At 46.4% G+C, this 25,650-nt stretch overlaps 1 long non-coding RNA gene across 1 annotated transcript; it reads left to right on the top strand.

Moving 5' to 3' along the window:
* Positions 1-405: 405 nt before the first annotated feature.
* On the top strand, positions 406-5,098 carry LOC124417157. Its single transcript, XR_006931303.1, has 3 exons — positions 406-524; positions 1,635-1,728; positions 4,088-5,098. It is a non-coding gene; the product is annotated as an uncharacterized LOC124417157 (long non-coding RNA).
* Positions 5,099-25,650: the final 20,552 nt, after the last annotated feature.

Here is a 25,650-nt window from a genome sequence, read left to right as displayed (position 1 = left end):
GCTTTCAAACTCCTACGAGTCACCATCCTGAGGTAACATCTCCTTGGAAACCTTTCAGCATGGGGCCTGGCGGTACATGGCAGCAATACTACATGTTGTGTGCTGTGGGAACACTTGATCATAGAATATCTTGAGTTGGAATGGACCAACGTGGATCCCTGAGCACAACCCCTGGCTCCACACAGCACCACCCAAAATCCAAACCCTGTGTCTGAGAGTGCAGTCCAAACACTCCCTGAGCTCCGGCACTCGGGGCCGTGCCCACTGCCCTGGGCAGGCTGTTCCATGCCCACCGCCCTCTGGTGCAGACCCTTTCCCTCACCCCCAGCTGCCCCTCCCCTAACGCAGCTCCATGCCGTTCCCTCGGGCCCTGTCGCTGTCACACAGAGCAGAGCTCAGCGCTGCCCCTCCGCTCCCTGTGAGGAGCTGCAGCCGCCATCAGGCCTCCCCTCAGCCTGCTCTGCTCTGGGCTGCAAGCGCAGGTCCCCTTTCTGCACAAATGTGGGCATTTAACCTTATGCACAGTGAGTAATTCCTTTGGCTTTATATGCATGGAGCTAATGTGGGGAATGAGTCTCATGTTTTATTATTATAAACATAAACATACGCTCAGCATCAACATAAGGCTGTTCCAGTCACAACCACTGAAGTACAGCATGCCCTGACTCCTCACCAGTGTATTTTAGGATAGGTGAGAAGGAAGAGAAATCACTCACTCTGCATGGAAGCAGCTAAAACCAAAAAGCATCTGAAAAGATCACGTTTTCTTGTTTATCAGCCCTGTGTGTTCTTAAGTGCTTTATTTGTGCTCAGAAGCACAGGTTACAGCAAGGACACGGTGATTTCTGTGGAGGGACATTTCTGGGCTGTATATAACACAGAGAGGTTATTTATTTCTATATATTATTAATGTTTTGGGTTTTTTTCTTCAATTACCTAGATAAAGGCATTGAAGTGTGGCAGTTTCTGTCCCTTCTGGATGGACCTCAGCTCAGTAAAATGGGAAAATATAAGGCCTAGGCATGAATCATATCCCAACTAAACCCTGTATTTAGGGGTGAATTTCCAACACCCAGAGCAGCAATGCAGACTCCCCCAACCATAGCATCCTCCAGAGCCACTCAACGCTGACTGGCAGAATACTACCTCAGGGGCTGGGAAAATGGATGGTATTTTGTTTTTCAACCCCCTTTTACCGCAGTGAAATATTTCCAATAAAAATAGGAGCTGTTCAATGTAAGTTTCCAACATTGCCAAATGACAGCAGCACTGGGACTTCACAGTTTAGAAAATCCCTTGTTCACCCTTATGTGATGTGTGAGATCATGGAAAGACAGAGCAATGAGCCTCTTGCCTGCCAAACACCCAATCACCATTTAAAAACTTTACAGCATCCCTTGGTGGATATATATTAGCACCATTTAACTATTCACAGATATTTTCAGAGAAAGGAAATTGTGAGTATGAAAAACAAGAGATAAACAGGGCAACCTGTACAGCAGGAAGAAACCACACAAGGATAGAAAGTGAATCTTGGGAACGTATTTTCATCCCCAGTTGGGCATAGAGCTTATCTTTTAGGTGAACACAGGTTTGTTTGTTACTTACTGCTACCACTGCTTGCATGTTTCCAGGGGCAGTAATAGGAGAGAGCATCCTTCCAGCTCATCTGCATACCATTAGGAAGGCTCGTCTGCATACCATTAGGAAGGTGCTCAAACAGAGCAGGTAAGTGCTGGTATGCTTAGTGGGATCAGCTGGCCAGACTTACCTACAGCCCCATACCACGGACTGGAAAAATTGCCCAGTCGCTAATGAGTGCTCAGGCATAGCAATTAGATTGTAAGCACTTTGGATTAGCACCATCTGCACCGTGCTCATACAGTACCTGCTACAAGAGGCCCTCAGTCCATGCTGCTGATAAGCTCCACAACACAAACACCCAGAGCAAGGAGATCACACTTTTCCTGATCTCTGCATGTCTTTTTGGAGAAAGTGGGGGAAATGATCATTTTCAAAAGAACATCACGTTACAGCAGCTCTTAGCGTAGCTCAGTGCTGAACTCGGTAAAGCTTTCCAGCTGAGAAGCAGAGAGGAGGCATATGCAGATTTTTGGACTGGAAGGGAGAAGATGGACTTGAGACAAATCTCCGGAAGACTTAAGTACATTTCCAGGCAAAGACAAATGATTCATCACACTTCTAAAAATGGTTGTAGGCATAAATGCAAAAGCTGTAGCACAACACAAGCGATCAGATTAAGAGGGACCAGGAAGACATCTGTTCTGCAGATCAGGGAGAGCAAAAGAGTATTGGTGCTGTATCTTCAGGGGACAGGCTGAAACCTTCCATACAATCACCAAATCAGAATTTACAGCTCAAAACATTCAGGACGGGGCAACCAGGAGAGTGGTCCTGAAAACCACTGTGGTTCAATCCAGAACCAGGGCAGCAGCTCATTCCATCTGCTCCCAGGAGCCTTCTGGTCATTGCACCTTATAGCCTAGCAGCTCCGGATAGGAAAGGTTACAGAGATTTTAAAAAGTTCCTGGGATAAAATTCATCTACTTGATTTTGTATTTATAAGATGTCTCATGTTTTGTGTTTGCCAGGGAAAAATGCCAGATCTTGGTGCCAAATTTATTTGAGCATTCAATCTACTAGTAATGAAACATCAGTTTTGAGGCAGAACAGTAATACAAGACTTCTAACATGGTGTGTGATGTATCCAGGGATATACATTATAAGATTAACTAGGTTACACAGATGTAATGCAAGTGCCACCAAGCATTGCACTGCCCTATACTGAGTAACTAAATAAGAATTTCTTTTTCATAAATCCAGCTGTGCTTCAGTTATCCAGCATAAATTAATAAAAATATGCATTGACTGTAGGTGATACATCTACCCATGCTGTAGGATCAGTTATATGTAGAGGTACTGATTGTTATTGATCTTGCTGCATAAGGCAGTGGCTGCAATGAAATCTTAAATAAGTCCCCAGTGACTTCAACCCAATGGTTAATGCATTTTCCCACTGATTTTGTGAAAGTCTCATTTTTGAGCACTGATCAGAAGCTGAAAGAAGACTCATAGAATCCCAGAATGGTTTGTATTGGAAGAGACCTTAAAGATCATCCAACTCCCTACCATGGGCAGGGCTGCCTTCCACCAGCTCAGGCTGCCCAGGGCCCCATCCAACCTGGCCTTTACTGCCTCCAGGGATGGGGCACCCACAGCTTCCCTGGGCAAAGGGTCCAGAGATTTAGGTAGTACTCTAGAATTTACCTGCACTCGGTTCCCTATTTCATGAGAGATTTTTCAAAGGCTTTTGAAACAATACAGAATCTGTGTTCCCGGTCTCTCAAATGAGTCCAGCATTTCCTTACCAAAAAAAGGGATGTGGGAAGGGAAGTACTTGGACAACAGCATGGAGATCAGGACCTACAATAGAGAACTAGAGGCCCAGGCAGAGTCCAGAAAAGCACTCAAAGATGATGGGCAAAACCCACACTCATTGAAACAGACATGAATGGAGGTTCTGGGCAACAGCACAGCAAGGTTTGTCTGCGGGTTCACCTGAGCAGGAATGGAAATGTGCATCTTCCAGGGGGAGGAAACTTGTTAGGCTGTGTCCTACTTCCCTCCAGAGCACAGTTAATTCCATGCTACACAGCCTGTGGTTAGACCTGGCCCAGACTCTGGTGTCTCCAAGGACACTGCTCCTGAAGCCTGCAGCAGAGGACCGTGTAATTCTCATCAAAAGTTACCAAATATTTTCAAGAATATCAGTTTCATCTCTCAGTCACAAGAAAGAAGATACCAAAATTAAAATCAAAGCACTAGAAACTCACTCTGGCTTCTAATGTTAGTTGTTAGTGTGCCCCAGGAGAGCTTGCAGACAAATATGACAGTGAGAACAATTTGTGGAGCATCTGGCTTCAAATTAGGAAGAAATATTAGGGGCCCGAGGAGCCCCATTATTTTTAGAAGATTTTTATGACATCAAATGGTTCATTAGTTTTAAGGAGAAACAGGTGGTTAATGAGAAGCTCTCATTAAACTGGGCTGTGTTTGCTCATTGCAGGATGCATGAAGGCCAGCTGACCCAGAGCTCACCTCCCAGGTTCCCTCTTTGCACAAATCCACCAACCCTTCCACTCGGTCTGGAATAGCAAGGACAGAATGGAGAGAGGCTATTTCCTCTTTATGTGTGTAACAAAAGTACATTTTGGGTGAGTAAAATGTGAAATTCTGCTGTCCGATAGACTCGCCCTGGCCAGAAACCACAATGAGTCCCCTCCATACGTAGTGGCACACACAGACTGTGCACACAGGTTTCAGCTTGCTGCAAGCACCTTGCTGGAGCCTGTGACAGTGAAGCCACACTGTACCTGGCCAAGATTTCTTTCTAGGACTGATCCACATTCTGGAACGTGGAGTCTCCCAGGCAGCTGGATATAGGTGGTCGGGTAGATTTTGGTTACCCAAGCAACTCACGTGTTATGATTCCTAAACAACCAAGATGTTGGAAGGCTGGGGGCACTCAAGGGAAATGGCTATGGAAAATACAAACAGTTTTCCAGCCACGCAGACACACTGTGGTAAGATATATTTATTGAACTACTTCCAACTCCTCATTGTTCTCTGGCTGGCCAACAGATTATCAACTACCAGACCAGATATTCTGTTCTATTTTCTTTATTAAATTCTCATACTAGCAAAGGAAGACCTTGCCCTGAAATAGGGCAAGCGAGCTGCCAGCCAGCCATGCCCCGCAGTGCATAACGCAGTGAGTGGTGTAGTACTCCTCAGATGTGCTGCCTGCAATCAGCCATTCCCAGGTTCCAGGGGTTTCCTTTGGCTGAAGGAGCTGTGAAACGTCTGGGATTAAAAAATGGGACGATGATGATGATTGCTGAAAGCCAAGGGCATCAGATGCTGATGCTGATGGCACACCAGCCAGCGCTGTTTCAGGGACATCGTTTTTCTTCAGAGGGCAATGAGGCACTGGCACAGCTGCCCAGAGAGCTGTGGATGCCCCGTCCATCCCTGGAGGTGTTCAAGGCCAGGTTGGATGGGCCCTGGGTAGCCTGAGCTGGTGGGTGGCAACCAGCCCATGGCAGGGGGTTGGAGCTGGGTGGGCTTTCAGGTCCCTTGCAACCCGAACTGTTCTATGATTCTCTGACTCTCTGATTGCTGCAGCTAAATTCTCTTGCGGATCATCATGAGATTTCAGTTTATCTTCACCTGGAAACAGTTTTGACTTGAGAAGTGCTACGTTCAATCCCACACAAGATGATTTCCAGCAACCTGCATTAGATGATTTCCATTGCAGATCAGTGCCCATAACCCCTATAACCTTCACAGCTTCTGATCTGAATCAGTTCCCCAGCCATTTAATTTGGGGCTTATGATTAATTATGTAGGTAGCTCATGTTAATCAAGGGCTTGTTACCTGTCAGAATGCTCGCCTTGTGAAAGACTGTGTTTCTACAGTACAGGTCCACCCAAGGAGAACTATGATGGTTCAGGTAGAGCAGTGCTTTTGTTCCAGCCAGTGTCATGTATTTCAGCTCTGGCAAAATTAATCAGATTTATCCTTTTCCTCTCTGTCTTCTCTGAAGTGTGTTTGCAAAGGTTAGCTGTCACTCACAGGATATAGCTTTACCAGAAATGCTGCAAAGTACTTGAGATGCCCTATCAAAATATTTTCAAGGTAGGTTTTTTGGAAGTACTAGTACAGTGTGAGTCACCTCTGAAGTCAGACCCAAAGTAGCAGCCACTGTGATAAGCAGGCTAAATCAAATCAATGGGTCTGACTCACGGCTCATATTCATCAATTTTGCAGTGATTTGTCTTTTCTGATAGCTAGACTGCTTGCATATAGTCCATTGATTCAGAGGGAAGTGCAGACCAAGATGGCTGAGCAGCCCTATGTAGAAGCCAAAGGAATACGAGTAACCAAATGCCCCAGAACATAGGAAAACAATCCTCTCTGGTTCCTCACTGATCCTCCCTAGGACAAGGAGAAATGGTTTCAGACTACAAGAGGGGAGATTTAGATTGGATATAAGAAAATGTTTTTTTTACAATAAGAGTGGTGAGGCACTGGCCCAGGTTGCCCAGAGAAGGGGTGGGTGCCCCATCCCTGGAGACACTCCCGGTCAGGCTGGACAGGGCTCTGAGCACCTAATGGAGCTGTAGGTGTTCCTGTTCATGGCAGGGGAATAGGACTAGGTGGACCTTAAGGGTCCCTTCCAACCCAAATGATTCTGTGATTCTGTAATTAACCTCTGTTGGAAGGGTAAGGCAATCACTGCCTGAGCAGAGGAGACCACTCAGTTCTGAGTATACAGCTGATCTACAGTGTGCCAGTCACTGAGCTCGATAGAGACTTCAAGTCTCTTCAGGTGGAAAAAGATCACAATGCTGCCAAAGCCAGCGTAATAAAACAAGATAACAAAGCCACCTCTATATTGGTATGCCTGTAGCCATGCAGACGTAAGAAGCCTCCACTAGCCCAAGCCTAAGGCAGCCTCTGGACACCTTGAGGCAACCTGTGCTCTTCAGAGATCCAAAATGAGACAAGATACAGACACTGTTCTTTCCTCCACCGGCCCCATCCTGATCTCACACTCTGCCCCCTCCTCCCAATTCCACACAGCATGTTGGGCACCCACACTTCTAGGGGGCCATGTACCTAAAAGCAGTCATCAAATGCAGTTGAACGGGAAAGGGCTCCGTATCACTGTTCGTTAACCAAATATACCAGTCTCCCTCAAAATATTTAAGGCCAAAGTCTGCTGGACAGGTTCATGCTTACTGAGGGTTGTGGAGGTGATCTGGTTTGCTATGGGAATGATTGCTTTGCATATCTGCAAATGTATAAAGTGTATGTTAGATACTCTGGCACTTTGGTAGTGCTAGTTTGAAGATTATGGACCAATTTTTTAAAATAATCCTAGAAATTGATAGCCTAACTTATGACCATGGGATTGCAGTCCCAAGCCCTGGTTTTGTGTGGCACCAGGGGTTGAGCTCGATGATCCTTGTGGGTCCCTTCCAACCTGGGATATTCTGTGATTCTGTGCTTCATTAATACTTAGTGATATTCCAGCAGTGACAGAGTATTTGGAAGGTATCCTTTGCAACCTTGAACTATTTCTTCATGGATCTCAGCATAGTCAAACGAAGCAAAAGATGAGCCACAGAAACTGAGGAAGACTTGTAGTCCAGGATGAGACACGAGATGAACAGAAATTTGATGGAATGTAATTTCCAGAAGTAGTTAGTAGACACAGCTTTGGAAGCTGTAAGGAGGGAAACCAATCTGTCATGGGCTGTTACTCATTCAGCCAGCGCTGGCCTCATGCTGATTGGGCTGACAAGGTACAGCATCCCACTGCCAATATTCCAATCAATTTTATTAAATCAAGGCTAAATAACGATGCTTTGGACTTGTTTCTAGAGGTAAGAATTGTGCCTCAGTGACAGGTATGCTGCTGCTCTTTGAGAAGGCTTTTCTGGGAAGGAAAGTACTGATGAGTTTGGGGAATTGTTATTGCCTAGGATGCTCATAGTGCTTTCAGCTTCAGACAGATGATCACAATTTGAAATGTGACTGCTTCTTGTCTACCAAAATTATTGAGAACCTCATCTTAAAGTTTTAAAACACTCATAGCAGACGGCTTCAAAAAGCACATACCATTCCCTGAGCATGTTCAGCCAGCTCTGCAGCTAAGCAACATACTTATTTTGGAATAGCACAATCCATTTGGGATTTGAAAATTAGCATATAAGCTTAAAATGCTTTTGATTAATTTTTCTTAGTGATTAATTGGTCTTTAACAAAGCACGTTGGCTAATAATTTACTGCAGCATCAAGCAAATTACAGGATTTCGAACTCACAGCTCTTCTCTGAACAGTGCGCTCTATATTCACACTTAGTACATCTGGTCTCCTGTTTTTCAGTGAAGGTCAGTGTTGAAGCTAAACCAAGACTAGAAGCAAAGACTGTTGCGTTTGTAATTCAGTTAGGATTTCTGAGGAACAATAGAAATTTTGAACTTGTACTCTTTCTAGGCATTATGCCACTGCTCAAGTTGCTCATCGTTCATGTCACGGGTTAGATTTCTTGGAGAGAATCACACACTGCTAGAGGGCTGTCTTGTACCCACCCTAATCTGAAATGTTCAGTTCTACCAAGAACGATGTGATGGTGCCTGGTGCACTAAGACAGGGAGATGACAAGCTGCCTCTTCACTTAATGAAGAAAGAATAAACAACTTTTGAGAAAGTTGTTTTTGTAGAAAGCTTGACACCTGGCAAACACCTGTTGAAATGGCCAAACCCCTGTTACTCCACTTTCCTCACTGGGGTCAGAGGCAGAGCACTGCTAGACCAGTATCTTACACTTAAAAAAACCCTTTTTATTAAAAGAAAACATGCAAAACCAGCTCATAAACATTCTGTAATTTAGAAGAATTTTGACTAATACTATATTAATATCCAGTGTATTAATATCCAGAGAAGTAGCTTCCTGGAGCTGATTAAAAGGCACAAACCATCTCAAGATCAAGGCCTTAAACCAAGGTGAGCTTAATTTTATTATCTTACAACACGGTGAAAATGCCCTGTCCTCCAGGCAGGAATGGCCAGATAAGGGGTCACACAGTGTTCTGTGTCATTCTCTGCCAGTGTTCTCTGAGATGGCAAGCTGGACATGAGCAGCAGTGTGCCCTCACAGCCCAGGAAGCCAACTATATCCTAGGCTGCATCCAAAGCAGCATGGCCAGCAGGGAGAGAGAGTGATCCTGCCCTTCTGTTCTGTGCTTTTGAGCCCTCGCCTGCAGTACTGCATCCAGATGTGGAGTCCTCAGTACAGGAGAGACATGGAGCTGTTGGAGTGCATCCAGAGGATGGCCACAAAAATGATCCAAGGGAAAGAACACCTCTCCTACAAGGACAGGCTGAGAGCTGGGGCTGTTCAGCCTGGAGAGAAGGCTGCGAGGTGACCTGAGAGCAGCTTTGCAGTATCTAAAGGGGAGCTACAGGAAAGAGGGGACGGATTCTTTAGAAGGGCTTGTGGTGATAGAACAAAGGGAAATGGTTTCAAGCTTAAAGAGGGCAGATTTTGGTTGGATATAAGGGAAAAGTCTTTTACAGTGAGAGTGGTGAGGCACTGGAACAGATTACCAGAGATGCGTTGGATGCCCCATCCCTGGAGACCTTCAAGGTGAGGCTGGATCAGGCCCTGGGCAACCTGATCAAGCTGTGCATGTCCCTGTTAATTGCATGGGAGTTGGACTAGATATCCTTTAAAAGTCCCTTCCAACTCTAAGGATTCCGTGATTCTTTGATTCTGTGATCTACTACAAGAAGAGCTTGTGTGAAAACCAAATCTTAAAGAATATGTTAACAATTTATGTCTTCTATAGGATTAGGTGGGTCCCTTGGAGCAGTGACAGTTCAAGGTCAGACATGCTTCTGGAGGCCTAGAGGTTTTTTTACTGAAAATCTGGTAGCAGTGTAAAGAAATAAGGAAATTCTGAGTGAACTTTCCCCACTGGCATTAATTGATCGTGCAGTCCACGGATCAGTGTGCAATGGAACTATTCAGAAGACTAAAGCGCATTTTCTATACTATATATATGTAATGTCATCACTAGCAGATGTACTGCAAGTATTGAAGTAAATTCTACCTCAGAAGAGGTGGATTGTATTTCCACCAGCAGCCACCATGCACTGTTACCAAGGTGATGAAGCATCTGAAGCACCAGTGTTATGGAGAGCAACTGAGGGAATGGGGATTGCTCAGTCAGGAGAAGAGGAAGCTCAGGGAAGACCTTATTGCTCTCAACTGCCTGAAAGGAGGTTGTGGTGAGATGGGGGTCAGCCTCTTCTCCCAGGTAACAGCATTAGGGTGAGAGGGAATGGCCTGAAGATTTTCCAGAGGAGGTTCAGGTTGTGTATTAGGAGCAATTTCTTCTCAGAAAGAGTGTTGAAGCACTGGCACAGGCTGCCCAGGGAAGTGGTAGAGTCACTGTTCCTGGAGGTGTCCAAGAAACATAGAGATGTGGCACTGAGGGACACGGTCTAGAGTGGTCACAGGCATAGATTGGACTGGATGGTCTTAGCGGTCTTTTTCAACCTTAATGATTCTACGATTCTATAATTCGAGCTAACTACTAGCTACTCCTCCTCATTGCCCACTCCCACTGCAACAAGGGGCTGCCCTGGAAATGGGACTCTGCTTTCTGTGAGCTTCCCAGGACCATGAGGACAACATGTTGAGGTGGTATGGGGAGGCAGGCCAGCAGAAAGTGAACTCCCCCAGATACACGAAGAGCTGCCTCCTGTTGTTTCTGCCTCTGCCAACAGTTTACTGGTCTGTTTAGCCTGGTTCCATGACTAGTAGGGCAGGGGGACCCACAGACCCACAAAACCATGACAGCCTCAAACCAGCTCACTCTCAGAGAAGCACCTAGGCCAAGGCAAGGAATGAGCACATCATCACATTTCTCAGCTATAGCATGAAACATGGATTTTCACAAAGACTCTATTTCAGAAGCCATTGGAAAGAAACAGTCTCACTGAGCAGACATTCTGCACAGATGTGTATTTTTGCATGGAAGGGTAGATTGATGGTGTCCCTTTATGTTGTAATGATGTTTATACTCAAGTAACGGATTACCAGCTTCCCAGTGACAGTGTGCAGGCACCAACCAGTAATTGTATACTTGCTGAGCACCATCAGCAATGCCAAGAGATGTTTCCTAAATGCCATGCAAGCTTTGCTGCCCTTGCTGCAAGTAGGAATACTTTCCATCCTGGAAAGCCAACACCATCCTGGGCTGCATCAAGAGAGGATGCAGGGAGAGAGAGGGGATTGTCCCCCTCTACTCTCCCTCATGAGGCCCCACCTGAAGCACCACATCCAGATCTGGGGGCTCTGTGCACAAGGACACAGAACTCTTGGAGCGAGTCCAAAGGAGAGACAGGAAGATAATCAGAGGGCTGGAGCACTTCACCTGTGAAGAAAGGTTGAGGGAGTTGGGCTTATTCAGCTTGGAGATCAGAAGTTTCTGGGGAGACCTCACTGTGGCATTCCAGTACTTGAAGAGAGAATATATACAGGAATGAAACCAACTTCTTACATAATCTGATAGCGATTAGACAAGGGGGAATGTCTTTAATCTAAGAGGGGAGACTTAGGTTAGATGTTAGGACCTAGAAGGTGGCAACTATGTCCATAGCAGGGGGTTGGAACTAGATGATCTTTGAGTTTCCTTCCAAAACAAGCCATTCTATGATCCTATGATTTTATGATTCTGTGCTCCTTGTCCCTCACTCTCTCCTTGGTCTAGCCATGGGCAGGGTCAGCTGCTGGTCAGGAGCAGACCACAACCAGTCCTGGCTTGAGCTGCTGACAGCCTTATCAGCACTGTGATGCCCATGTTTTTCCATGGTCCACCAAGCTGAGTGCTCCAGCATGGACACTGTGGGTGGCTTTGCTCAACACTGCCTCTGCAGAACCATGGCCTCCTGGAGCATGGCTCCTCTCAAAAAACACCCACTTCCTCCAGGCAGAGGTGGGCTGAGTTGTGCTCGGTGTTCAGTTACAGGAGAGTGAATGTGGTGCAGCCCACCTAGCTGAGATGTGTCCATTCCTTACCTGAGCAAAAGGGTGATAAGCTGGAAAGCCACCAGAATCATACGCCCATCTGCAGTGAGCAGCATCCCGGCACCCATGGGAAGGGGAAAGCATTGCTCTGAACTACAGCGAAAGCAGGCTTACTTATAGGTGTGGCTTGTGAAGGCACAGCATATATCCTCCTGCTTCCTACATTTCTCCTGATGCTTCTTCTAATCACCTGCAATTAGAATAGGCCATGCTCTTCCCACTTGAATTAATCAGTATTTGCAGTGGTTAACTGACCAAAAATGGAGATCAGGATAAACAGGTACTCCAAAGTATGACCTTATTAACCTCCATAATCCTCTCTGTAGTTATTAAAGGTGATGAAAGTTTTGCTATATATTTATTTTGTTCCATTTGGGACTTTTCTTTAAATAGATCAGCATTTTCAGTTTGTTCTACCAGCAGGGAAGGGAAGACACGACACTACATCTGTCTTTCACTCTGCAGGGGAAAAGAGAAAAGCTAGAGATCTGTGGGAACACCACGAACCCACATTCATAAGTGAGCCACCTCTGTTCTCTTGGTTTATACTAAAAGTATTTATTAGAAATATAACCGAGTAATTGCAAGGACACAGTCAATTTTGAAATTACTGCATATCTGCCTGGAAATTACTTGCTGCCCCTTCTTACAAATAAAGCTGTGGCTCAGTATAAATGAAAACATGACAGAAGGAAAAGTCCCTGTTATTCTTTGTAAAAACAAAATTTTGCATTCACACAGCCCTCCATCTCTGGCAGCCATCTATTGTCTCTTTGACTTAGCGGTCACTCTCTTTAGAGGCTGTTTGTATGGTTGCGTTAGAGGGAAGAACATTCTTATTAGAAATAAAGGCATCAGGAGGTGGGAAGAGTCCTGTCCACCACTTGCAAGCCAACTAAATGCAAACTGAAAGAGAAAACGTAAATGAAAATGAATTCTGTGCATAAAAGTACCTGTGTGCTTGTGCCTGTATGAAAGTATTTTATATAGAAAGGGAGAGAGAAACGGCCGTGGTAATGGGGAATGCGTCTCCTTGAGCATGTCCAGGTGTGTGAGCCCCAGGGCTGCCCCACTCCTGCCCCCCAGCCCCAGCTGTCCAAACAGCCCCAGACTGCCTTTCAATACCATAAAAGTTATGAATAACGGGGTCTTGTTCCGTGCCTGCCAGTGTGCGACCCTCTGCAGGTCACCTTCTCCAGATATCCCCCATAATCGTTACTGCTGGAAATTTGCTGTTCATAAGAAGCAAAATGAAAACTGCCCTTCTCCTGGCTGCAGCTGTGCTAGAGCTTCAAGCGTGCAGCTCCCATGGTCTGGTTGGGCCCAGCTGACCCCAGGCCATCACAGCCACCTTTCCATGAGAGGGGAGACCCCTCCACTGGCCCAGCAGACAGCAAGTGGGCTTTAAGGCCCAACCTAAGCAAAGCCTCACTTTGCACAGGGGTCTCCTGAGTCAGGTAACACTGTTCCCTGTCCTGTTGCCACACACAGAGACAGCAAATGTCTGCAAAATGCCAGCAAGATTGTTCAAGGTGACATCAAACATTTTTCCTGGGAATGGCTGTGGCACAGCCCTGCCAGCTGTCCACCATGAGGTCCCACACTGCACACCAGCCTTGCGCCCTCTCCCCATGGACACACAAAGGGTATCACCCACCTGTGTTCCGTGGCCTGGAGCACCGACAGGGATTGCTTCCATTTGTCTTTGCTGAGTTTGGGGAACAGTCCTTCAGAAGGGTGAAGCATAAAGGATGTTCAATGGCACAGGCTGCCCAGAGAAGCTGTGGGTGCCCCATCCCTGGAGGTGTCCAAGGCCAGGTTGGATGGGGCCCAGGGCAGTCTGATCTGGTGGGTGGCAGCCCTGCCCACGACACAGGGGGCTGGAACTGGGTGGACTTTAAGGTCCCCTCCAACCAAAACCATGCTGTGATTCTATCATAATAATCAGGAAACACGTTATTATTGCAGCATATTGCTTTTGGCGTACAGATTATTAAAGAAGTGCTGGATGTCCCTTTCATTGCCCATAGGAGCAGTTTTTAAGTGCTTCATAATAAGAATGCTTCCAAACCTTTCATAAGCTTAACATCAAGTAATGAAGTAAGACTTGTCCGAACTCATATCCTTCTTACTCTCAGAAAGAAAGGGCAAATATTTGGTGAACCCATAATAAATTAAGGATAGGTGGATGGATGGATATTAGGAGCAGAATGGTCTATTCTTAGAATTATGTAAATGTGATTTTAAATAGGATTTCTCACAGGGGTTGTGCAGAAAGATAATGGGAAAATTGCATTTCTAATGTACCAAGCTATTTTGGAGTCTGGATGAGTTCTTTCTCTGAAAATGAATCTTTTTCCAGTGCCACCAAAAAGGAAGAAAAATCAATGAACTTTGTTTTAATCTGACACTTGGCTTATTCAGGTTAGTTTTCCTCGGGGTGTGTGGTTTTGCAATGGGGTTCCAGGAAACCAAACCGCAGCATCCAACTTGTGCACAGGATTCTGAGCTCTTGGCAAGGTGGCTGTGAAGCCCCATCCTCCTCAGCAGGTGCCAGGTGTGCTGCTTTCTGGGACATTCTGAGCATCCCTTCCCTTCTCTGAAGGATGCTCTGTGGGAGAGACAGCAACACCAAGCATTAACACTCCTCCAGGATTTCACGCCCAATGAATTTGCTCATTATATTACTCCTCTTCCTCCCATTGGCTTCCTGTCGCTTCATGCGGCCCTTGTGCCGGACACGCGCACACCACACCACTGATCTCATGCAGCAGATCCCCTCTTACAGCCTCCCAACAAAGCTGCCAGCACTGTGGATTCAGCTTCTCGTGGGTCATTCAAAGTGGGCTGCAGGCTCGTGGTGCTTAGCAGACTTTTACAAAGCAGCAGACCCCGGGGAGTGTTCTTGGCCAGCAATCCACTTCTCATTTCTTTTTGCCCCACCAGCCCGAATATTTACGAGGTGTCATGTGATGTGATGGTATCTGGTTCCACATGTAATGCTGATGTCATGTGTTTTAGATTTAAAATGCCAGTTTCATTTTGTAGTGTGCAGTAATTTGTTTCTTTGGCAGTCCATAAAGAATTGCACTGAATGTTGGCGTGCCGGCTGCAACAGCATGGAGGTGGAGGTAGAAGCACCTCCCATGTGCTATAGTGGTGTACTCAGAGCCATGCAGTGTGCTCCCTGTGCCTGTAGTACCAGAGCACGCCAATGCATGCCCAGAGCACCTTCTGCTGCAAGCTCTTTGCCTCCAATGATGAATGAAGTCTTGCAGCATCTAGGCAAGGAGTTTCTGGATATGAACATAGGCAAACAGAAAGCCCATGGAGAAGAGGGCAGTGCACTCATCTTCCATGGTTTCGTAGGATCACAAGAGCCATCCTTCCTCTCCCAGATGCAGGCACCATCAGAATTTGGCTGTCTCCCCTCTAAACTGTGTTTGATTAGAGGCAGCCCAAGCCTTCATGCTGGTATTCAAATCATTCTGAAATCAGAATCCTGACCTATTAAATCTTCTATCTAGTTTTGAGCCAGTTCCCAGTGCAGGATGAGGAGGGTACATTTGGGAAGCAGATGTTTAAGCTGGATAAAGAAACAGACAAAGAAAAACCTTTACTGTCCTAAAGCGCTGATGAACAGGTCTCAAACTTCAAATAATGGGATCCAGTGAGACATGCATTATCCACTGCAGTGGATAGGATCATAGAATCATAGAATATCCCCAACTGGAAGGGACCCATAAGGATAAAGAAACTGCTGCCAGATACACACACATCCTTCACAAATGTGGATGACTCTTCACTCACATTTACACAGGGAACAGCACCCTGCAAGCTGCAGAGATGTCTGTGGTATGCTGTGGCTCTGCAGGCACTGTTATCTGGACGCTGCTTGCTGGCTGGTGGCTGTGAACAGTCCCAAGGGCAGCCCTTCCTTGTGCCACCTGCAGCCCTGAAAGCTTGGGGTGGTGCTTCTGGCAACTGTGCAAAACCAAAAGGAGATCATCTCCTGGCCAGGCTGGCATGCGTGAATCCAGCTGCCATGAAGTGAAAGCTCCTGCTGATCTCTTAACAGTGTGGTGCCCTCCAGACCTCCAGCATGGCCTGATTCTTCTAAGCCAACAGAATCCTGGGCTGCATCAAAAGAGGGGTGACAGCAGGGAGAGGGAGGGGATTGTCCCCCTCTACCCTGCTCTCTTGAGGCTCCATCTGTAGTTCTGTGTCCAGGCCTAGGGCCCCCAGTACAAGAAGGATGTGAAGCTGTTGGAGCGGGTCCAGAGGAGGGCCACTGAGATGATCACAGGGCTGGAGCACTTCTATGGAGAAAGGCTAAAGTTGTTGTTTTTGTTTAGCCTGGAGAAGAAAAGGGTCAGGGGAGACTTCACTGTGGTCTTCCAGCACTTGAAGGGAGCTCATAAACAGGAGGGAGACTGACTTTACGTGGTCTAGTAGTGACAGGAGAAGAGGGAATGGTTTTAACTAAAAAAAGAGGAAATTTAGGCTAGATATTAGGTAGCATTTTTTTACTCAAAGGGTGGTGAGGCACTGGCACAGCTGCCCAGGGAGCTGCAGGTTCCCCATCTCTGAAGGTGCACAAGGCCAGGCTGGATGGAGCCCTGGACAGCCTCAGCTGGTGGGTGGCAGCCCTGCCCACAGCAGAGGGTTGGAACTAAATGATCTTTGAGGACCTTACCAACCCAAGCCATTCTATGATTCTATGAAATATACAGTGAATTCAGTTTCCTACTCCTCTCTATGCTCCAGTGGCTTTCCCCACTGAGGCAAATAAAGGGAGAGGCTGAAGGACACTGTTGGAGGAAACAAGCCTGGAGGAAGACAGACCTTTAGAACTAGCGCAGCTCAGGAACTGCTGCAGGTTCAGAACAACAGTTCTGGGTTTGGTCTGGCTGTTTTAATTAATGTCTAATGAAAAAGAAGTATCTGGGAGAGCAGAGAATGTTAACATGAGAAAAGATGGAGAACCACCAGCCCCATTCCAGCTCTGGGGAAGGGATGGTTGGTCCACATTTATTTTCGTCAGCTCAGTCTGTTGCTGTAATAAAGCACACTATCACCTCCTACATCTATCCTGAACTCCGAGGCTCTCCTGGTGACAACACTAAAATTATTTTCTCAGCTGAAGCACTCTGATAGCAGGGTGATAAGCACAGCACAGCACAGCTGCCTTGACAGGTTGATTGATAAGGTTATAGACAACATGACATGATTTCTGTTATGGCCAAAAGCTCAGTAAGAACTGAGCATCTTTCTTGTGACACATCTAACCGCTTGTCCAGGCTGTAGAGTTCTGAATAAATGTCAGCAGGCAGCAATCACTCAGGTGCATGTTGGACTCCCCGCTCTGCCACCATTCCTTAGAAGAGACCCAGGGGACACATTTCTGGCATGTCAACTTCAAATTTCTCCTGTCAGAAAGCGCTCACCAAAATAGAGGAGTGGAAGGTCTCCAATTCCAACCCTGGAGATGTGAAGTCTCTAAAAGGGTGGCCAGGAGACCACCAGCTCACAACACACTCACCTTTGTTTCTGCTAACGAATTGCCTGCAAGGAAAGGTGCTTTGCAAGTTTTGCGAATATGATTGCTGTTCAAAAACATTAAAAAAATGAGCAGAGAAATTTCAACATACAGCCTGCTTTTGTTTCCCATGAGTGCCTCATAACTGCACTATGTGTTAGTCTTCCCCAAGCTCCTAATTTGTTTTGCAGAATTTCAGCCTTCTACTACTTTAAAATAAATGTCTCCAGCAGTTCTTCCTTGGGAAGAAATTCTCAATATCTGAACTCACGTAACCTGTGCGTAGACATCTGTGACTCCCATACAGCACAGAAAAACAGGATCATAGAATCATCAAGGTTGGGAAACACCTCTAAGATCACTGGTGGCAATACCACCCATGTTGACCGCTAATGATGTCCCTCAGTGCCACATCTCCACATCACTTGAACACTTCCAGGGACAGTGACTGCACCACCTCCCTGGGCAGTCTGTGCCGCTGCCTCACCACTCTTTGGGAGAAGTTTTTCCTTAGATCCAACAGCAACCTTAGATAGTGGTTTTCTGGACAATATGAGCATTTCATAGGGATATATATTCTGGACATCTGTGGTCTTTGCTTCCTGATGGTCTGTCCCACTGCCCTGTGACAGGAACCACTGCTCCCAGTACGCTCATTTGACTTGCTGAACTATGAATTTCCAGCAATGGACAAGTCAGTGCTACCACAGGCAGTTGACCCCACTGCATGACTGTCTGTACCATCAGAATGTGATGCTGAACATACCTTGATTGACTGACCTTGATTCCTATCACAGCACCAGGATTTCTTATCCTGTATCCTGAAGGTGTGGGTGCTGTTACATTCAAGTTTTAGTGGGGTGTCAGCAATCATAGAATCACCAAGACTGGTAAAGACCTCCAAGATCATTCTGTTCAACCATCCACCTATCACCAATATTTCCCCTCTAAATCATGTCTCTTATTATAACATCTAAACATTTCTTGAACACCTCCAGGGATGGTGACTCCATACCTGTTCCAGGGCCTGACCACTCCTTTGGAGAAGAAATTTTTCCTAATATCCAACTTGAACCTCCTCTGGTGCAACTTAAGGCCATTACCTCTCATCCTATTGCTGTTATGTGGGAGCAAAGGCTGATCCCCACCTTGCCACAACCTCCCTTCAGGTAGTTGTAGAGAAGAGTAAGGTCTCCCCTGAGCCTCCTCTTCTTCTGACTGAGCAATCCCAGTTCCCTCAGCCACTCTTCATAAGACTTGTGCTCCAGACCCCTCATCCCTCAGTATGCTGTTCCTCTCCACATTAGACCCTGGGAAGCTATCCAGTAGTCCTTCCAGCACCAACCATTATCCCCTGTGGTGTCACTGTTCCTTGTCCCCCAGCAAAGCCTCCTGACTTAGGAACAAGAAGCACTTCCTTTCCTCAAAATCTGGCTCCAGAGATTCCATGTTGCATTTGGCCAGGGTGAGCCTTGGGTGATCGTGGTTTTATCAGCAGCTGGGAATAGTTTGTACACAGAAGATTCATCACCTCTTTGCTCTGACAGCATGTCATAAAATTTGAAGTTGAAAGGAATGTAATCTCCCATCTCATCAAAGAGGAGAAATTTGTTGTGTGTTGGTCCTTCCTTAAAATATATATATATATTATCCCTCAGAATTTTCCTAATCTGAATCAACCACAAATGTAAGAGTCTGTGCTCCATTTATAGCTCAGCTCCTTTGTGAAACCGTTTTTAAAATTTTTGCAGGAATGTTGTCTTGGGATCCTTCATTTTCATTTTACTACAAAAAATTAACTCATAAGTGCTCATGCTGTCTTTCTCCTGTAACAGAACTGTCAAAAATTCAGATGCCCTTTTAGACCAAGCTACATTTACGTCTCTCCAGCAGTGCAGGAGACCCAAGGTGGCTGGCATGAGATGAAGCATGTTCACTGCAACTCTGAAGGAGCCCCTATTCTTTCCTGGAAAGCTGCTTGCATACATCACTATCTCTGGCCATCCCTGTGCCGTCTGCCACTGCCAAATCTGAGCATCTCTCATGAAAAATTAAGCATGAAAGGTGGAATGACCTCATGAGGAGCACCAATCTTATGAGAAGTGGCTGAGGGAACTGGGATTGTTCAGTCTGGAGAAGAGGAGGCTCAGGGGAGACCTTACTGCTCTCTGCAACTGCCTGAAAGGAGGCTGTGGTGAGGTGAGGGTTGGTCTCTTCTCCCATGTAACAGTGAGAGGATGAGTGGGAATGGCCTGAAGTTATGCCAGGGGAGGTTCAGGTTGGATATTAGGAACAATTTCGTCTCAGGAGGAGTGGTGAGGCACTGGTACAGGCTGCCCAGGGAGGTCATTGTTCCTGGAGGCGTTCAAGAAACACAGAGATGTGGCACTGAGGGACATGGATAGCAGGAATGGTGGGGATGGGTGATGGTTGGACTCATTGATCTTAGAAGTCTTTTTGAACTGTAATTCTATGATTCTAGGTCCTGGACATATTGTCAGCATATGCTCTCTTTAGGCCATATTCATTTACTTTGTTATTATTTTAAGCAGGATTCATGGCATTGCAAGATTTGACGAGTTCCATTTGTACAGTAGAGAAGAGTTTGCAGCTTTTCCTAAGGGCAAAACAGAGCTGAGGGTGACACATCCCCGCTGCAAAGCTCCCTGTGGGGCTGTCAGCGCCCCTGGCCTCCTCTGTCCTCCTTCCCCCACAACCACAACTGCATTTCAGCTGCTGTTCCCAAAGGCACATTCAGAATCCCCTGTCCATCCTCCCATGTAAGGATCTTAATCTTAGTTCTAATGGAGGACAATATTGTAGTTAATGCTTCTCCATGACAATACAGTTCAGCAATGAAGGCAGCATCTCCTCCCAGCTCAGGTGGGCTGGGTCCATCCCAAGGACCCTCATTTTGTGTGAGTAGTTAAGGCCAACCAGGGCTGGGAGTGTAAGGGGAGTGTGGCCTGGACATGCGGGATGTGCCACAGGCTTTCTGCAGGCGGGCAGGCAAAGCATGGTCACATGCAGCTGAGTTACTAGCTCAGGATTTACGGCCAGAGTGAATTTAGTGCTACCCATGTTACTGAAATAAAGCTCATGAAAGAGAGTCAGTGGCCGTAAATCAGCCAATCCCCAAATCTCCAGGATGTCAGGGGATGAGAAATGCATGTACTGGTAAGCTCACACAGTGGGCTGCCTGGAAAGCTGGTCTGTATTTCATTTGATTTTTTCAATTAACAACACATACAGCACAAACTGTATGTATCCCGCTCTTTCCATTCTTCCTTTGTTAAAGATGCCATGTCTGCACTCACTTTCTCTTCAGCACCCCATTTTCTCTTTTTCTGTTCATAATATTTGTTTAAGAACTCCTGCGGCATTTCCTCACTATATTAATAGTGAGCAACAGTTGATTCCCTCAAAGTGTTTCATGAATTGAAATGAAACATTTGCCATTATTCTATTGTAGCCGCATTGAGAAAAAAAGTCAGCAAAGGCTGAAAAAAAGAGATCCCCAAGATGGGTTAGATCAGAAAGCTTCAATTTCATTACTTGGGTGCCAAGAATTAGGCCCTTACATTCACACTGATTTCATAATCCGTGCTCCCAGCACTTAGATGTGGTTTCATGGGGTGCTGAGCAGCAGACAGGTTTTCCAGGCCACATATTCGGGTGCCGATATGTGAAGTTGGTTCTCCCAACTGCACAGGCAGTGGAGCTGCATCCCCACGCCCCAGCTCTGCTTTGGGAAGCGTGCAGGTACCCAGGCAATGTGTTGAACCCTCCAGCACCCGTGGACTTTGACCTTGCATCAGCCCCAACTGTATGCTCCTCAAGGCCAGGCTGTGTTGGCTTTCATAGGCTGGTGCTAGGCTGGTACCTCAAACCATCTTGCTGCATTTCCTCAGTGTTACAAATACTCCTCTGCCCCTCATTATTCACCTCGGAAAGTCAGCAGCACTTTGATGTAAGCAGAAAGGCATTCCTAGAGATACGGTTAAACGAAACATATGCTTCCAAGGGCTCCTCAGCACCTCTCTTTATCTCTGCTCAGGAAGTTTAATGGCATGCACATGGCAGTGGTACTACGGGAGCACAGTGAGCCTATAGCAGAACCTGCCTGATTTCATGAACCACAGTGACCCAAAAATCATAGCCAAAATAGGACCATAACTCTCTGTTCTGCACTTCCTACCGTGGCTGTCTGCTGGTGAAAATACACCTACTGTTGTGCTTTGTTCACAAGATATGTCCTGCAGCGTGTCCCAGTCTGGGACAGTTCCCCCACTTCTGCAGCCGCATGCAGTGCTGTTTGTGCTAATGCCCAGGCGAGATGGGCTTCTGGAGCCTTTGGCATCATGACCAGCCATCACCCATCCCCATGGGCTCCAGGTGAGATGCTGTCAGCTCCCCAGAATGGGGGATGCATTTATGCAAACTGCAGGTGACTTCATCACCATCTCTCTCTTTCTGTGTGTTGTTTTACATCAGGCAAAAATATAATGTGCCATTTCTCAGTCATTACTGTAGCATCCAGCTTTGGAGCTTGGCATCTTTACAAAACAAAATATCAATCAATCAATCAATCAATCAATAAGAAGGGATGTTTTTAATTGCTTCTGAAAAGTTTTTGTGGATAGTAGGGAAGGAATTTGGGGTCTTTAAGGCAGGCTCCTGAGGGTTTATGCTATTTGCTGAGGTCGGTTTTAAGTGAGGACTTTGCTGTAGGTGTCTGTTTTAAAGCCCTCTCCTTTGGTGGTGGCAGCTGTGGGTAAGCCAGAGCTCTTGTGGGGGGCTGGTATTTATTCTTTCTTTTTGGCTTGTGGATCTGTCAGCCATTTCAGCACCTTAGGTTTTACATTTCTGTGAGTACTTTTGCAACAGTGCAAGGGCCTGAGGGAGGACAATCATTTTCCATAGAGTAACACCCGCTGACGCAAAGGGGCACTGCCAGCCTGAGCAGCTGTTCATATCAGCCCATGTTCAGTGGCACCAACCTCCATGGGCAGTGCTGGCTCAGACACAGAGCAGACCAAAGGGACGAAATGAAGGTATGTTAGATCTGATTCCTGCCACACCGTGTGTCAGCAGGCTCTCTGTCACAGCACAGGTGTGAGGTGACTCTCAGATGGCTCACCAACCATAGGGCAGTGGGTGCAGCTTCGTGCCAGGCTGCTCTGGGGCTCTTTGCAGGCAGCTCCACCACACCAGGCGATGCCGAGGGAGCAAAGAAGTACAGCACAGAAGGTACCATAGAGGCTGCCAGGAGCCCACCCTGAGCTGGAGCTGCTGCCCACCCCCAGCTGCCAACATGGCACCAGGCACAGGGAAGGAATTTCACATTCCTCTCTAAGCAAGTGCTTATTGCCTAAGGAATTATTTGTAATGGTGTTTTCCTTCCAGTAGGGATTAATTACAGCACTTCTGACACACTGCTATCCCTCCTCAGCACAGCACCAGGCCATAGGCACAGTAGGGCTGTGCAGATAATACCTTCTCTGCTCAGGGGAATGAATCTCTTCCTTCTGGTTAACCTGAAATCCAACATCTGTCTGCAGAGTACTTGTTTCCCTGCAGGGCATGAGACATAAGGCATAGCAACAAGGTGAGACATAGATTAATAAACCCACTGCAAAATACACTGATTTTCGGTCTTCCAAGCCCAGCAAATATGGACTGCAAGAGCGAATGTCTCCTCCTCCTTTATTCCCTTCCTTCCCCTCTCTTCGCTGTGTGAGCAGCCAGCTCTCAGGTCACCCATACACAGTAGCAGAAATGCACAACCTTAAGCACATGCAGTCCTCCGCGGGCACTCGGCCCTTCTCTCCAGAAGCCATCCCGGTAACTTCTTTACTATTTGGAGCCTTCGTGCAAGTGTCACAGCACTACGTGGCACCTCAAGACATAAAGCAGCTCCTGGAAAGCCTGTGCGGATGCCTTGCCATGCACGTAATGGAAACAGGTGAAATTTAAACAGATCACTTAAGTACTTGTCCAGTCCCCATTAGGGTTTTGTAGCTCTCCTTTATTTAAAGAACAAATTTCTGACACTTAAAAGAAGTTAAACATGTTTGAAAGCTTTAACACAGAACAGCCTTAACGCTGCTTGTTCTCTTGAGAAAATTGTTCAAAGCATTATTATATAAAGTCTGTGCTCAGAATACGGAAATATTTGGATTAAACAGTATATTTACTTTCTAAAATTGGATGCAAAGTACAAAATAGGAACTAGATATACAAACATGCAGAAAACACACACAGACATAGAAGCAGCATCTGTAAAGCAGCGAGCACTGAAGGCATCCAGGAAGGAGTGCTCCCCAAAACACCAATCATCAGCCACTGTGGCTAAGGCAGCACCATTGGTACAGAATCATACCTGTTGATGAAATCTAAGCAAAATCAAGATTTTTTTAAGGTCGTATTCTGTGACGGAGTTTGCTTAAGATGGCATCCTAGAGGAGAAGGACAAGTAGCTGTGAATTCCCTTGGATCTGTTATGAATCCTGAAGGGAAATGTCCAGCCATGTGTTAGGTGCCTGTTTGCTGAGACAAGGGATGGCTCCACAGTTCTGTGAGGCTCCCCGGGGACAATGCCATGGGACATGGGCACCCCCCACGTCTTGGGATTGTCTGAGCCAGTGACCTGTGTGGTTAATGAAGTCAGATAGAGGTGATGCTTGTTGATATTGACTTGTTGGAACATCCACATCTGCATCTGAATGTGGAGGCCTTAATACAGGAGAGACGTGAACCTGCTGGAGTGCATCCAGAGGAGGGCCATCCACCACAAGGGATGGAGCACTTCCCCTGTGAGGACAGGCTGAGAGAGCTGGAGCTGTTCAGCCTGGAGAAGAGAAGGCTCCAAGAAAACCTAAGAGCGGCCTTTCAGTATCTAAAGGGGCTGTAAAAAGGAAAGGGACAGTCTCTTTGGCAGAATCTGTTGTGATAGGACAAAGGGAAGTGGTTTATAACTAAAAGAGGGGAGATTTAGATTGGATGTAGGGAAGAAGTTTTTTACAATAAGGGCAGTGAGGCACTGGCACAGGTTGCCCAGAGAGGTGGTGGATGCCCTGTCCCTGGAGACACTCAAGGTCAGGCTGGACGGGACTGTGAGCAACCTGATGGAGCTGTAGGTGTCCCTGTTCAGTGTAGGGATGGCCTTTAATGGTTCCTTCCAACTCAAACGATTCTGTAATGCTACGATTCTTGGGAGCACACCCTCCTTGTCCTTAATGGATACCAGTTCTTCCTTTTGCTTCCCCTGTGGTTCTCCTCACTGCTTATCTCTTCAGTGCTGTAACCTCCTAACCATTCACTGCACATATGGTGAGGAGAGCCAATTCAGTGTCTATCTGGAACCCTTAGTTTGCAGTGAATGAAGTGCAAATTTATCTGCATTCATTTATTATTTTATTTTCTATGTTGCTTTGCTTATTTAAGCTATGTAAATGTCAAATGTGTTTCTGGGATCATGGTTCCAGAAAGAGACTGCAGTGCTTCTCCATATCTGTGCTCATCTTTATCCCTCCCAAGAATTTCTCACTGAGAACATCCCAGCCCATTCCTGTCACCCTGGGCCTCAGGGGTGAAGGAGAGCTCTTCTCTCTTGGATATGGGCGTCTGTGTGTATGCACATCCAAGTAGAGCTGTAGGGAGAGAGAAAATGACTTATAACTGGAATTGCCATATGCAATGCCAAATCAAGAGCCAGATGCAGAACTGTCAAGACTGAAGGGGAAGTTTTTCTCTTGCTGAAATGGAAGTTAGCTCAGGATGAATCACTATATACAACAGAGCTTCCCTCATTTAAAACCAGCATAAACAGACCTACAATACCACTGCCAGGTGATGCACTCTGCAGAGTCAGCACAAAGAAGGGGGTTAATTTTTGTTCTCAAAGTGCAAAGAAGACCAAGATTGTGCCTTCAGAACAGATGCTGGCACTGAATCTGGCCGTGAAGAAGTACAACTGGCTTTGCTGGAAGGAACAACAGTGATAGTCCCTGCATTTTCTTCCTGGGAAGACGTGTTGTACCCACTACAGATGCTGGGCAGCTTATGGAAGACAAAAAATCCCCTGCTGCGACAGCTTTCTGAGCAAGTAAAAGTGATGAAGCACTTTAATCTTCTTACATCTCATGATGCCTTTAAGGGTTATTCCAGGCCCAGTGGCTGGGAGCTCATTGTTATCCAAGGAGCTAGCTGTAGTGACATGAACTTCCTCTGGCCTCATGAGCTTCAATAGCTTTTCCCATCTTCCTGACCTGTCACCCACTCAGTCCTACTGCAATATGAGAAAGTACACGCAGAGCTGGTGTAGTCATGCCAGAAAAATCAGTATTTCCCCGCTGAAATTCTGGGAGGTGACAGTGGCCACCCTTGGAGCTGCAGAAGGCACTCTGTGGCAGCCAAGGTGCT

The sequence above is a fragment of the Gallus gallus genome, chromosome 1, assembly GCF_016699485.2.
Source record: "Gallus gallus isolate bGalGal1 chromosome 1, bGalGal1.mat.broiler.GRCg7b, whole genome shotgun sequence".
NCBI classification, from domain to species: domain Eukaryota; kingdom Metazoa; phylum Chordata; class Aves; order Galliformes; family Phasianidae; genus Gallus; species Gallus gallus.
Note: the sequence above shows the minus strand (reverse complement) of the source record. Positions and strands in the feature narration are given on the sequence as shown.